Source organism: Triticum aestivum, chromosome 3D (genome assembly GCF_018294505.1).
Source record: "Triticum aestivum cultivar Chinese Spring chromosome 3D, IWGSC CS RefSeq v2.1, whole genome shotgun sequence".
Taxonomy (NCBI): domain Eukaryota; kingdom Viridiplantae; phylum Streptophyta; class Magnoliopsida; order Poales; family Poaceae; genus Triticum; species Triticum aestivum.
In genome coordinates this window covers 115,733,694-115,750,034 of record NC_057802.1, presented here as the reverse complement: position 1 = coordinate 115,750,034, position 16,341 = coordinate 115,733,694, and positions in this window count along the sequence as shown.

Here is a 16,341-nt window from a genome sequence, read left to right as displayed (position 1 = left end):
GACTATCATCACCAAGGTGAAGAGTTCAAAGGACAACATGAAGTCCAACAAACACATAAGAATGAGATTAGAAGCTGTCAGAAAATTAAGAAACTCTGGAGTGATAGTGTTGGAGTATGTCCATACGGCTAAGAATCTGTCAGATCCCTTTACAAAAGGGCTATCACGTGTTGTGATAGATAATGCATCAACGGAGATGGGTATGAGACCCACATGAGTTGCCATTGATCGGAGATCCCGTGAAGTAGGACCTGAGAAAACAAGCCAGTGGTGAACTGAGGAGAGTAACTATACTAACCCACTCCGTTGGAGATGCGATACTCTCGTTACTGTATGGTAGGATGACTACTGTCTTAATGCGTTCCAAAGATTATGTAAGCAAGATGCTATCCTACAGAGCGATCTTACCTATATGAGCCCGACTGCTGGTCACAGCCTATGAGATTGGGGTGATCTCTAGTAAGCTCATGAATAGGCCACGAGTGTGACTTATATGCTCTACCCGAGGGGTCAGCCTTCGGCAGCCTAGTACTAGTAAGGCATGTGGTGATGCTTCTTTCCGCCAAACTAACAATTCAAGGCCTAGTCCATTGTTCAGTTGTGAAGGAGTGTAACTGAAAGGATTGAGAAGAAGCGTCTAGAGGGGGGTGAATAGACTCTTAGCAAGAGAAGTTGCAGTTTTTAAATTCTCTAAGTTGAAGTGGAGTTTTAGCACAAGTTCAAACATTCACAATACATATCAAGCAAGCATGACAAGAGTATATGAGCAGCGGAAAGTAAATCATGCAAGTTGCAAGAATGTAAAGGGATGGGATTGGAGTGTGCAAACGCAATTGGAGACACGAAGATTTTTTATCCGTGATTCCGATAGGTGGTGCTATCGTACATCCACGTTGATGGAGACTTCAACCCACGAAGGGTAACGATTGCGCGAGTCCACGGAGGGCTCCACCCACGAAGGGTCCACGAAGAATCAACCTTGTCTATCCCACCATGGCCATCGCCCACGAAGGACTTGCCTCACTAGGGTAGATCTTCATGAAGTAGGCGATCTCCTTGTACGTACAAACTCCTTGGTTCAACTCCACAATCTTGACGGAGGCTCCCAAGTGACACCTAACCAATCTAGGAGACACCACTCTCCAAAAGGTAATAGATGGTGTGTTGATGATGAACTCCTTGCTCTTGTGCTTCAAGTGATAGTCTCCCCAATACTCAGCTCTCTCTCATAGGATAGGATTTGGTAGAAATATGATTTGAGTGGAAAGCAACTTGGGAAAGGCTAGAGAACAAGATTTATGTGGTTGGGATGGAATATCTTGACCTCAACACAAGTGTAGGTGGTTCTCTCTCAGAAAATGTATGTTGGAAGTGTAGGCATGTTCTGATGGCTCTCTCCACGAATGAAGAGTGGGTGGAGGGGTATATATAGCCTCCAAACAAAACCTAACCGTTACACACAAATCACCAAACTCGGTGGGACCGAATTAGAAAACTCGGTCCGACCGATTTGGTTCATAATGTGACCGTTAGGCATTTCGGTGGGACCAATATGTCAACTCGGTGGGACCGATGTGCTAGGGTTAGGGTAAAGCCTTATCTCGGTTGGACTGATTACACAAACTCGGTGGGACTGATTTGGGTAATAAGCACAACAGAGAGTTAGTTGGCCAAGCAAACTCGGTGGTACCGATTTCATATTTCGGTGAGACCAAAATTAATGCAATAGGCAACAGAGAGTTTGCAAGCCCATCTCGGTGAGACCGAGATCCCATCGGTGAGACCGAATTGATTAGAGTTTCTGGCAGTGGCTATGTCAAGTGAACTCGGTGGCGCCGGATAGTAAGTTTCGGTGGGGCCGAGTTTGACTTTTTTGGTTTTGGGACATATGTGGATGTGAGAAAGTAGTTGAGGGTTTTGGAGCATATCACTAAGCACCTTGAGCAAGCAAGCCATTAAGCAGCACCTCATCCCCTCTTAATAGTATTGGCTTTCCTATGGACTCAATGTGATCTTGGATCACTAAAATGAAAAATGTAGAGTCCCGAGCTTTGAGCTTGAGCCAATGCTTTGTCCTTATCATCTTAAAGGGGTTCCACATCCTCTTGTCCATGCCACTCCATTAATTACCAAAATCACCCAGGGAGAACTTGTGCTTTCAGTAACTGCTTGCTCTAGGTGAAGTTCAACCTTAACAGGTCTTCACTGAAACACTGGTATATCAAAGCGGCAATTGGAACAGAGGACACAATGGGCCCTCGAGATCTGGTGGGGGTTGCTGAAATTTGGGGTGGGCTTTAGGCCCATCTAGCAATTTCTGAAAAATCTATAAGGGCCCATGTGCGTTATTGGCACTAGGTGTAGTGGGAAGTTTAGTCCCACCGCGCTAGTGGAGAAGGAGTTGGACCTCTTTATAAGGGATTGTCTTCCACATGCTATTGGAGCTTGAGAATAGAAGAGGCCCTCGCGCACTCCTCCTTCGCCGCCCGCCTCGCCACGCCTTGTCACGATGCGCTGCGGGTTGCGGGAATGAGCCGAGCCGAGCTCACACCTACGCGCTTATTTTTGCCAGTCACTAACTGAGAGTTTCTGCCAGTGGGCCACGATCTGAGACGTCGAATCGTGGGCTGTCACGGACTCGGACGTGGGTCGACCCCACGTCTCTCCACGCGGCTGCGCCTATATAAGTGTGCGGTTACTCCTAACCCTAGCCGCCACGAACAGATCACATCTGCTCACGCGCACTGCCCACCATCGTTCCTTTGCTGCTGCTGCCGCCGGTGACTCCATCCCGTCCGTCGCGTACATGGTCGACGGGAGAGCAGGTCTCCGAAACCCCGTCCCTCCGGTTCCTGTACGGGAGAGGGGCGAATAGGTTTTTAGGAAGCGACTATGCGATTGCTCGCTGTTCGTCTACTTCCTCTACGTCTGTATCGCCCGCATCATTACCATGTCCACCGACGCCGAACGTGCCGCCGCCGAGAAGCTCGAGGCTGACAAGAAGGCCGCCGAGGACACCGCTGCTGCCGCCACCGCCGCGGCGGCTTCTGCATGGCCTACTGGAGGGTATAACGCGTATATCCCTCTCCTGATTATTTCCGTATTAGCAGTACTAGCATTATGGCTTGATAAGTTTAATACAACTCTGACATCTGAACATGTCTTTCCCCTCTAAAGACATGTGACTTCTCTCCTCTTGAACATCAAGCATGTGGGGTATCTTCTCTCCCCTTTTTGAAGGATTAAGCTTTGATGTGAACTCTCTCTCCCCCTTTGACATCAATTTCCAAGAAGGAATCCTCTGGAGTGTGAGTCAAAATAGGTTTGATCCTTGAGTCACATAGCAAAGCAGCGTATAAAATGTGATGCTGGTAGAGGACAAGAATCATTGAGTGGAGCTGGAGCAAAAAGGAATGCAGGATCAAGTGGCAAGTTGTTTTGTCTGCAGTGAAATCAGTGGCACCGAGTTGTGTGCTTCGGTTGCTCCGAAAGGATTCCGTTGGACCAAAAGCAACAGATCGGTGTGACCGAGTTCATCACAGAGAAAGCACTTGTCACCTCAGCTCACTAGGCAAATAAGATCTCACAAAGATTTGTAGGGAATTAAATGAAGAATTTGCAAGGAATTTGATGCAGGGAATGCAGAACAACACAGAGAAAAGAAAATCTAGATGAATTTTTTTTGAAAAAAGGAAGGGGAACAAATATGCAAAGGGCAAAATGCAAAGACTCAAAAGAACACTAGAGAACTTCATCTAGAATTGGGCGGTGACAAAGTCACCTATGTTAGAGTATATTGACTAAGGAGTCAAGTGAGAACACTTGATCATAAGTCATACTCATCATTTAAGCTCAAAATGGGGTTACCATTTTTCGTTTAAGCATTTGATGTATTCACATCTTGTTGAGTTGCTTTGATCCATGACTTGGAGTAAAGCTTCTCTAAGACGGAATGACATACCTTGGGTGGTGGTGTTGATCTTGATCATGTAGTTGAACTTGTGTGGGATGCTCAAGGTTGATGTAGCTCATCAAGAGTTGGGAGCACCACTTGTAATTTGAGTTCATCTACCTACATGGGCCAGTCTTGCAAGGAATAGCACTTGTGTATCCAAAATGACAATCATGAAACTTGATACCAAATGAAATTTGATATATAGAATTTGTCAAAGGATATGTTGAAGGGTTTCGTGCTTCCTTGTCATCAACCACCGTACTGTAGCGACTTGGTGATGTAGAGATTGCTCAAGATGTGAGTGAGTTGCAATCTCATGGATTTAGATTCATCCAAGTACCTACAAGGGTTAGATACCATGCAAGGGTGCAAATATATCCAAGACATATGAATAGCATCATATAGGAAATATCAAGGATTAGTCATAGGCTCATGCCTTGCATGTATCCAAATGGAGTTCCTACTCCAAGTTTGAAGCATCAATGATGTTCAATTCTCCTCTCAACCGACAAAAGACTTTCTCATCAAGCGGTTTGGTGAATATATCCGCCAATTGCTTATCGGTACGAACATGCTTAAGATCAATATCCCCTTTAGCAACATGATCTCGAATGAAATGATGACGAACTTCAATATGCTTAGTCCGGGAATGTTGCACGGGATTATGAGCAATCTTAATGGCACTTTCATTGTCACAAAGCAAAGGAACATGTTTCACATATATCCCATAATCTTTAAGAGTTTGGGTCATCCAAAGTAATTTAGCACAACATGAACCGGCGGCAATGTATTCCGCTTCGGCGGTGGATAAGGATACCGAGTTTTGTTTCTTGGAATACCAAGACACAAGAGATCTACCAAGAAATTGACAAGTACCCGAAGTGGACTTTCTATCAACCTTGTCTCCGGCATAGTCCGAGTCGGAAAAACCAACAAGATCAAAAGAGGACCTCTTAGGATACCAAATGCCAAAATTTGGTGTATGTATTAAGTATCTCACTATCCTTTTCACAACCTTAAGGGCCGCTTGATATCGTGCACACATGCACACGCTTAGCATAATATCGGGATGAGAGGCACATAGATATAAGAATGATCCAATCATAGAGCGATAAACCTTTTGATCAACTAGTTTACCATCCTTAGTCAAGTCAAGATGTCCACTAGTAGGCATGGGAGTTTTCATACCTTTGCTTTCTTGCATGTTGAACTTCTTGAATAAGTCCTTGGTGTACTTTTTTTGAGAAACAAAGGTGCCTTCCTTAGTTTGCTTGATTTGCAAACCAAGAAAGAACTTGAGTTCACTCATCATAGACATCTCAAACTTCTTTGACATTATCTTTCCAAACTTTTCACTAAAATGAGGGTTAGTTGAACCAAATATGATATCATCAACATAAATTTGGCATACAAATAATTCACCATTAACCCTTTTAGTGAAAAGAGTAGAATCTATCTTTCCAATCTCAAAGCCTTTTTCAATAAGGAACTTGGTCAAGCATTTATACCACGCTCTAGGAGCTTGCTTAAGACCATAAAGGGCTTTGTGAAGTTTGTAAACATGATCGGGTTTCTTAGGATTTACAAAGCCGGGAGGCTGTTTAACATAAACTTCCTCCTCAATTTCACCATTTAGAAAAGCACTTTTAATGTCCATTTGGTATAAAGTGATATCATGGTGATTATCATAGGCAAGTAAAATGCGGAGGGACTCAAGTATAGCAACGGGGGCATATGTCTCACCGTAGTCCATACCTTCGACTTGAGTGTAGCCTTGGGCGACTAGACGAGCTTTGTTGCGGACGACTTGACCATCTTCATCTTGCTTGTTGCGAAACACCCATTTGGTACCGATGATGTTGTGGTTGTTGTTGGGCTTCTCGACCAATGTCCATACTTGATTTCTCTCAAAGTTGTGTAGCTCTTCATGCATGGCATTTATCCAATCCGGATCTTCCAATGCTTCTTCAACCTTCATAGGTTCAATGCTAGATATGAATGAATAATGTTCACAAAAGTTGGCCAAACGAGTTTTAGAGCGAGTGATTCTCCCGGTTTGAATGTCATTGTAGATTTGCTCGACGGGATGGTCTCTGGCGACTCTTGCTCTAACTCATGAGAGCTTTTGCTTGGGTCGGGGTGGAACATCTTCTTCATCATCTTCTTCTTCTTCTTGGCCTTCTTCATTGTTGGCGTTGTCGTTCTCTTGTCGCGGTGGAGAAGGAGGTTGTTGATGTTCATCTTGGTGTACTTCCTTGTTTTCTTCGTCTTGGTGTGTCCCACTTGTGGATGCTTCTATATCAACTCTTGGTTCACCTTGTCGTGAGGTAGAAGCTTCCACTTGGACGAACGAGGTACTCTCCTTTACCTCCGTTGGACGAACCTTGCCAATAGACAAGTCTTGGATGGCTTCCGAAGGATCTTTATCTCCTACATCAACTGGAAATTGCTCTACTTGCGAGCCATTAGATTCATCAAACTTCACATCTACCATCTCTTCAACCTTTCGGGTGAAATTGTTGTAGACATGGTAAGTGTGAGAGTTTGAGCCATAACCAAGTAGGAAACCCTCATGAGATTTAGGGGCAAATTTAGAGCGACGATGCTTATCAAGAATGTAACACTTCAAGCCAAATACTCGAAAGTATCCAACTTGGGGTTTGTTACCGGTGAGGAGCTCGTATGCCGTCTTGCCGAGTAGCTTGTGAAGATACAAGTGATTTGCTGCATGACAAGCCGTCTCAACCGCTTCCGCCCAAAAGTGTTTTGGAGTCTTGTACTCATCAAGCATCGTTCTTGCCATCTCAATAAGAGTCCGGTTCTTCCTCTCAACAACTCCATTTTGTTGAGGCGTGTACGTAGCCGAGAACTCGTGTGAAATCCCTTCTTCGTGAAGAAAGGTATCCACATTTGCGTTCTTGAACTCTGTTCCATTGTCGCTCTGAACTTTTTTGATCTTCACTTCAAATTGGTTTTGGGCCTTCCTAGCGAAATTTTTGAAGATCTTTTGGACCTGCGATTTATCATCAAGAAAGAACACCCACGTAAATCTTGAAAAATCATCAACTATGACTAGACCAAATGAGTTACCACTGAGACTCTTGTAGGCATTGGGACCAAAGAGATCCATATGAAGTAGCTCGAGTGGTCTTCTAGTGGTCATAATGTTCTTCACAGGGTGGCTTCCTCCAACTTGTTTTCCTGCTTGACAAGCACTACAAAGTCTATCCTTGTCAAATATAACATCTTTTACTCCAAGGATATGATCACCCTTAATAAGCTTATCAAGATTTCGCATGCCCACATGACCTAACCTTCTATGCCACAACCAGCCTTTTGAGGATTTAGCAATTAAGCAAGTTCTAGGTTGAGCCTTTTTAGTGAAATCAACAATGTAAAGACCACCTGTACGGATACCGGTAAAGACCATTTTATGATTATCTCTACTAAACACTTGGCAATCTACTTCAGTAAATAGGACGTTGAAACCAAAGTCAGCAAGTCTAGACACGGAAAGTAAATTGTAGCCAAGCGATTCAACGAGCATAACATTTTGTATGGAGCTGTCATGTGAGATGGCCACCTTACCAAGGCCAACCACCTTACCCTTTGAGTTATCACCGAAAGTGACGTACTTTCGAGGGCCGTCGTTTTCACCAAGCTCATGAAACATATCTTTGTCTCCGGTCATATGATCAGTACATCCAATATCAAGTACCATTCCTTTCCTCCAGCCATGTAGCCGCGAAGATTAGCCATAAGCCCAAAGTGTCTCATAGCATCATCAAGATCATAGTCACTATCATCATCCTCATCATAGTATCCATGTTCTATATTGTCTTGTGATTGATCAACTCCTAGAGAGGGTAATTCATTAGAAGTATGACCGTAACAATGTTCATCTCTATGAATTCTAATGACTTCGGAAATGATATTGCTAATAATTCCAACATTTCCTATGGCACGCATGATATCACGAAGCTCAAATAGACAATCATCAAACTTAGGATCACTAGTACTCATCTTACTCAAGGCAATAGACTTATGAAGAATTTCATCTAGATTTTTCAAGGAATAATTTGGGAATCATTCCTCAAGAAATCTCCATATAGTGTGGGCACAATCAAGAGTAGGTAAGCTAGCAATCAAATTTTTGGGCAATCCTCTAATGATAAGATTGATAGTTCTAAGATTGCGAATCATGTCAAGATCCTCATCGGGAGAGGGATGCAAGGGATCACTAGGGGAAATGCAAGGACTAGTAATGTACTTGTTCAAGTGATATTCATTGAAAATCTCAAGCATCTCATTTTTTCACTCATGAAAGAACTCTCCATCAAGTATAGGCACTCTATGTCTAAGACTCCCCAACGTAGACTCATCCATCTTCCTCCAAAGGTGTTTAAACCAAAGCAATGGAGACCAAAGCTCTGATACCAATTGAAAGGATCGAGAAGAAGTGTCTTGAGGGGGGTGAATAGACTCTTAGCAAGAAAAGTTACAGTTTTTAAATTCTCTAAGTTGAAGTGGAGTTTTAGAACAAGTTCAAACATTCACAATACATATCAAGCAAGCATGACAAGAGTATATGAGCAGCGGAAAGTAAATCATGCAAGTTGCAAGAATGTAAAGGGATGGGATTGGAGTGTGCAAACGCAATTGGAGACACGGAGATTTTTTATCCGTGGTTCCGATAGGTGGTGCTATCGTACATCCACGTTGATGGAGACTTCAACCCACGAAGGGTAACGGTTGCACGAGTCCACGGAGGGCTCCACCCACGAAGGGTCCACGAAGAAGCAACCTTGTCTATCCCACCATGGCCATCGCCCACGAAGGACTTGCCTCACTAGGGTAGATCTTCACGAAGTAGGCGATCTCCTTGCCCGTACAAACTCCTTGGTTCAACTCCACAATCTTGACGGAGGCTCCCAAGTGACACCTAACCAATCTAGGAGACACCACTCTCCAAGAGGTAATAGATGGTGTGTTGATGATGAACTCCTTGCTCTTGTGCTTCAAATGATAGTCTCCCCAACACTCAGCTCTCTCTCATAGGATAGGATTTGGTAGAAAGATGATTTGACTGGAAAGCAACTTGGGAAAGGCTAGAGATCAAGATTTATGTGGTTGGAATGGAATATCTTGACCTCAACACAAGTGTAGGTGGTTCTCTCTCAGAAAATGTATGTTGGAAGTGTAGGCATGTTCTGATGGCTCTCTCCACGAATGAAGAGTGGGTGGAGGGGTATATATAGCCTCCAAACAAAATCTAACCGTTACACACAAATCACCAAACTCGGTGGGACCGAATTAGAAAACTCGGTCCGACCGATTTGGTTCATAATGTGACCGTTAGGCATTTCGGTGGGACCGATATGTCAACTCCGTGGGACCGATGTGCTAGGGTTAGGTTAAAGCCTTATCTCGGTTGGACCAATTACACAAACTTGGTGGGACCGATTTGGGTAATAAGCACAACAGAGAGTTGGCCAAGCAAACTCGGTGGTACCGATTTCATATTTCGGTGAGACCGAAATTAATGCAATAGGCAACAGAGAGTTTGCAAGCCCATCTCGGTGAGACCGAGATCCCATCGGTGAGATCGAATTGATTAGGGTTTCTGGTAGTGGCTATGTCAAGGTAACTCGGTGGCGCCGGATAGAAAGTTTCAGTGGGGCCGAGTTTGACTTTTTTGGTTTTGGGACATATGTGGATGTGAGAAAGTAGTTGAGGGTTTTGGAGCATATCACTAAGCACTTTGAGCAAGAAAGCCATTAAGCAGCACCTCATCCCCTCTTAATAGTATTGGCTTTCCTATGGACTCAATGTGATCTTGGATCACTAAAATGAAAAATGTAGAGTCCTAAGCTTTGAGCTTGAGCCAATGCTTTGTCCTTATCATCTTAAAGGGGTTCCACATCCTCTTGTCCATGCCACTCCATTGTTGAAATTATCTGAAGCATACTAGATGAAAGCATTAGTCCAACAAAAGATATGTTGACATTAATTACCAAAATCACCTAGGGAGCACTTGTGCTTTCAGTAACTGCTTGCTCTAGGTGAAGTTCAACCTTAACAGGTCTTCACTGAAACTCTGGTATATCAAAGCAGCAATTGGAACAGAGGACACAATGGGCCCTCGAGATTTGGTGGGGGTTGCTGAAAATTGGAGTGGGCTTTAGGCCCATCTAGCAATTTCTGAAAATCTCTAAGGGCCCATGTGGGTTATTGGCACTAGGTGTAGTGGGAAGTTTAGTCCCACCCCGCTAGTGGAGGAGTTGGACCTCTTTATAAGGGATTGTCTTCCACATGCTATTGGAGCTTGAGAATAGAAGAGGCCCTCGCGCACTCCTCCTCTGCCGCCCGCCTCGCCACGCCTTGTCACGACGCGCCGCGGATTGCGGGAATGAGCCGAGCCGAGCTCACACCTACGCGCTTATTTTTGCCAGTCACTAACTGAGAGTTTCTGCCAGCTGGGCCATGATCCGAGACGTCGAATCGTGGGTTGTCACGGACTCGGACGTGGGTCGACCCCACGTCTCTCCACGCGGCTGCGCCTATATAAGTGTGCGGTGTCTCCTAACCCTAGCCGCCACGAATAGATCACATCTGCTCACGCGCACTGCCCACTGTCGTTCCTTTGCTGCTGCTGCCGCCGGTGACTCCATCCTGTCCGTCGTGTACACGGTCGACGGGAGAGCAAGTCTCCGAAACCCCGTCCCTCCGGTTCCTGTACGAGAGAGGGGCGAATAGGTTTTTGGGAAGCGACTACACGACTGCTCGCTGTTCGTCTACTTCCTCTACGTCCGCGTCGCCCTCATCATCACCATGTCCATCGACGCTGAATGTGCCACCGCCGAGAAGCTCGAGGCTAACAAGAAGGCCACCGAGGACACCGCTGCTGCCGCCACCGCCGCAGCGGCTTCTGCATGGCCTACTGGAGGGTATAACGCGTATATCCCTCTCCTAATTATTTCCGTATTAGCAGTACTAGCATTATGGCTTGATAAGTTTGATACAACTCTGACATCTGTTGGCTTCGTTGTTAATGAAGCTGGCAAGTTTGTATACTATCGCCATGGTGGGGGCGAAGGATTTATATTGTGCTTGTATGTTGATGGCATACTGATATTCGGAACAAACCTCAAAGTCATTGAGGAGGTCAAGTCGTTTCTATCTCAAAACTTTGAGATGAAAGACCTTGGTGTGGCTGATGTTATCTTGAACATCAAGGTACTGAGAGATAATGAGGGTGGGATTACACTTCTGCAATCCCATTATGTTGAGAAGGTGTTGAGCCGTTTTGGATACTCGGACTGCAAACCATCTCAAACACCATATGATCCTAGCGTGTTGATTCGGAAGTTTGAAGGCACGGCTAAAGATCAACTGATATACTCTCAAATTATTGGTTCACTAATGTACCTAGCGAGCACAACAAGGCCTGACATCGCGTTTGCTGTGAGCAAACTAAGCCGGTTTGTTTCCAAACCGGGTGATGTACATTGGCATGCTGTTGAGAGAGTTATGTGCTATCTGAAAGGTACTATGAACTATGGACTTCACTATACCAGATACCCGTCGGTACTTGAAGGGTATAGTGATGCGAATTGGATCTCTGATGCTGACGAGATGAAGGCCACAACTGGGTATATGTTTAGTCTTGGAGGTGACGGTGTTTCCTGGAAGTCTTGCAAGCAAACGATCTTAACGAGATCGATAATGGAAGCAGAATTAACAGCATTAGACACGTCTGGTGTCAAAGCAGGATGGCTTCGAGATCTTTTGATGGACTTGCCATTGGTTGATAAACCGGTTCCGGCTATCCTTATGAACTGTGACAATTAGACTGTGATCATTCGAATGTTAATGAATCTAAAGTTTGGCATTCACGTCTTTGTCACATTAGTTTCGGTGTTATGACGTGGCTAGCTAAATTGGATTTAATCCCGAGTTTCACTTTAGCCAAAGGTTCTAAGTGCCTTTCATGTGTGCAAGCTAAGCAACCTCGCAAGCCTCACAAGGCTGCGGAGGAGAGACACCTGGCACCATTGGAACTCATACATTATGATCTTTGTGAGATGAATGGTGTGTTGACTAAAGGTGGAAAGAAATACTTCATGTCATTGATAGATGATTCCACTAGACATTGCTATGTGTATCTGTTAAATACTAAAGATGAGGCTCTACACTACTTTAAGATCTATAAGGCAGAAGTTGAGAATCAACTTGAAAAGAAAATTAAATGAGTCTGGTCAGATCGTGGTGGAGAGTACTTCTCGAGTGAGTTTGATTCCTTTTGTGCGGAACACATGAAACTGCAACTATCCCTGGGTGGTTTTGGTAATTCCTAACAACAAATAGCTCATTGAACTAATGCTATTTCAAGATGATCATTTCAGAAAGTTCAATGATTGGCATGGAATGGGCTAGGAATGTGGACCCCTCAAAATGCTAAGGACACATATTGGCTCAAGCTCAAGACTCTACTTTTTTATTTTAGTGATCCAAGATCACATTGAGTCCATAGGAAAAGCCAATACTATTAAAAGGGCATGAGGTGTTGCTTAATGGCTTGCTTGCTCAAAATTCTTAGTGATATGCTCCAAAAGCCCTCAACCACTTTCTCATATCCACATATGTCCCAAACCAAAAGTCAAACTCGGCCCTACCGATTTGATCTATCCGGCGCCACCGAGTTCACTTGACATAGCCACTGCCAGAAACCCTAGTCAGTTCGGTCTCACCGATAGGGATCTCGGTCTCATCGAGATGGGATTGCAAACTCTCTGTTTCCCTTCGTAATGTTTTGGTCCAACCGAGATGAGTGATCGGTCCCACCGAGTTCGCAATGCAAACTCTCTGTTTCCCTTTCATAACGTTTCTGTCTCACTGAAATGAGCGATTCGGTCCCGCCAAGTTTTCCTGACCAACTCTCTGTGTGCCTATTACAGAAATCGGTCCTACTGAGTTTATGTGATCGGTCTCACCGAGATTACATTATGCCCTAACCCTAATGAAATCAGTCCCACCGAGTTGACATGTCGGTCCCACCGAAAAGCCTAACGTTCACATTTTGAACTAAATCGGTCTGACCGAGTTTTTTGATTCGGTCTCACCGAGTTTGGTAAATTATGTGTAACAGTTAGATTTTGTGTGGAGGCTATATATACCCCTCCACCCACTCTTCAGTCATGGAGAGAGCCATCAGAACGTGCCTACACTTGCAACATACATTTTCTGAGAGAGAACCACCTACTCATGTGTTGAGACCAAGATATTCCATTCCAACCACATTAATCTTGATCTCTAGCCTTCCCCAAGTTGCTTTCCACTCAAATCTTCTTTCCACAAAATCCAAATCCGTGAGAGAGAGTTGAGTGTTGGGGAGACTATCATTTGAAGCACAAGAGCAAGGAGTTCATCATAACCACACCATATATTACCTTTTGGAGAGTGGTGTCTCCTAGATTGGGTAGGTGTCACTTGGGAGCCTCCGTCAAGATTGTGGAGTTGAACCAAGGAGTTTGTATGGGCAAGGAGATCGCCTACTTTGTGAAGATCTACCCTAGTGAGGCAAGTCCTTCGTGGGCGATGGCCGTGGTGGGATAGACAAGGTTGCTTCTTCGTGGAACCTTCGTGGGTGGAGCCCTCCGTGGACTCGCGCAACCGTTACCCTTTGTGGGTTGAAGTCTCCATCAACGTGGATGTACGATAGCACCACCTATCGGAACCACGCCAAAATCTCCATGTCTACATTGCGTTTGCTCCCTCCAAACTCCTCCCTTTACCTTCATGTGCAATATTTAACATTCCGCTGCTATACTCTTAGACTTGCATGTGTAGGTTGATTGCTTGACTTGTGCTAAGTTGCTAAAATCTGCCAAGACTTAAAATTGGGAAAAGGATAGATTTTTATTTGGTCAAGTAGTCTAATCACCACCCCCCTCTAGACATACTTTCGATCCTACAAGTGGTATCAGAGCTTTGGTCTACATTTGCCTTGATTTCCATAGCTTTTGGTGATCATAGCCTTGGTTTCACAACCTAGGAGAGTATGGCGTCTAGCGAGGGAAATTACCACCGTAGAGGTCCTTACTTTGATGGTACTAATTTTTCTAGTTGGAAGCATAAGATGAAAATGCATATTCTTGGACATAACCCCGCCGTTTGGGCTATTGTGTGTATTGGCTTGCAAGGTGAATTCTTTGATGGGAGAGAACCAAACCGTGAAGCTACCACTAAAGAGTTAAAGATGCTGCAATACAGTGCTCAAGCTTGCGATATCCTCTTCAACGGATTGTGCCCCGAAGAATTCAACAAAATCAGCCGTCTTGAGAATGCAAAGGAAATTTGGGATACTTTCATTGATATGCACGAGGGTACCAACTCCGTCAAGGAAGCCAAATTTGATGTGATTCAAAGTCAACTTGACAAGTTCAAAATGAAGGATGGTGAAGGTGTCGCTGAAATGTACTCTAGGCTTGCCCTCATCACAAATGAGATTGCCGCTTAGGAAGTGAAGAGATGACCGATACATTCATCATCAAGAAGATCCTAAGAGCCTTGGATGGAAAATATGATACTGTGTGCACATTGATCCAAATGATGCCCAATTACAAAGATCTCAAGCCAACGGAAGTCACTGGAAGAACTGTTACTCATGGGATGTCACTTAAGGATAAGGAAGAGCTCCACAATAAGTCAAGTGGTGCTTACAAAGCCTCATGTGAAGCTCCCACATCATCAACTGAGAAACAAACCTTCAATGAAGAATTGAGCCTAATGGTGAAGAACTTCAACAAATTCTATAAGAGTAGAAGCAAGGAAAGAAGCTCCAAGTCAAGGTCCTACAGTGACAAGAGATCTTCAAGTCGTGAACGTGCTACAATTGTGGAAGACCCGGACACTACTCCAATGAGTGTATGGCTCCCTACAAAAGAAGAGAAGATTCTCCCAAAAGAAAAAGTAGAAGAGAAGAATCACCGCCAAGAGAGAGAAGGAGTAGAGATGGTTGTTATGAACGAAGACCCTCTCGGAGAAGCAAGGATTCAGAGAAGAAGGACAGATCATCAAAGAGCTACACAAAACGAGGACATCAAGCTCACGTTGGTGAATGGGTATCCGACTCTGACTCCAACCATCACTCTGAAAGAAGTTATCACTCCGACTCCGAATATACTCAAGATGAAGGTGTTGCCGGTCTAGCACTTGTGTCAACCAACTCCTATGACATATTTGACTCACCAAATGAAGGAATTGGAAGATGCTTCATGGCTAAAGGCCCAAAGGTATCACACCCTGAGTATGTTGATTTCAATAGTGATGAAGATGATTTTCTAGGTGATGATGATTTACTTGTTGACAACTCTAGTGATGAAAACTATGATGAAATTGCTATTAATCATGCTAATCAAGATAAAACGAATGATGATGATAAGAAGGATATTGAGCGTCTAACTAAAGAGCTAAACACTCTCAAGTTAGCTCATGAAACTACCTTGGAAGATCATCGAGAACTTTTAAAGACTCATGAGAAGCTACGCTTTGAAAAGCTCAACCTTGAGCAAGAGCATGGGTTCTTAAAAGCAATCAATGATGACCTTCGCAAGAAAAGTTCTTCTTACATTGCCAAGCGTTTACTCTTGTCTACTTACATGCCACAAGTAAAATCTAGCAACAAGAGCAAGAAAGATTATTCTTCTAGTAGTAACAATAGTCATGTTAAATCCAATGTTGTTGCTTCTAGTAGTTCTCTTGATTCCACTAATGATTCTCTTAGCCAAGTTACACTTGAGCAAGAAAATAGCTTATTGAAGGGAATTATAGAGAAAGGTGTTTACAAGAGCCTTGCCGGGAGTAAGAAATTTGAGGAAATTATACGCAAGCAAGGAAGGCACCGGAAGAATCAAGGTGTTGGTTTTGAACGAAAGTTCAATGTCAATGGTGTTGAGTGGGAAGAAGATCGATACCCCAAGACGAAGTTTGTTCCTCAACAAGAGAAGTATTATCCTACTTCTTTCCAAGGGACACAAGCCCAAGATGATCTTCCACCACAAGACCACAAGCAAAAGGGCAAGGACAAGCTTCAAGAGGAGATTGTTGCATTTGAAGAAGCTCCTAAGGCCTTGGTCAATTGGGTTCCCAAGACTACATCAAGTTATACTTCATCAAGTACGACTGCAACTCCAAGGATTCCCATCAAGATGATGTGGATCCCGAAGAAGAAAAACTAGAGAGTTCTTGAGGGTGACTCTGCCAACATACTTCACTCATATCATCTTGGCAAGGACAGGTGCAAACAACTTCCACATCTTGCACTAGTCCAAGGAGTCACAAACCCTCTTGTTGGTAAGACAAGGGACAAGGTAACCTAATGCTTT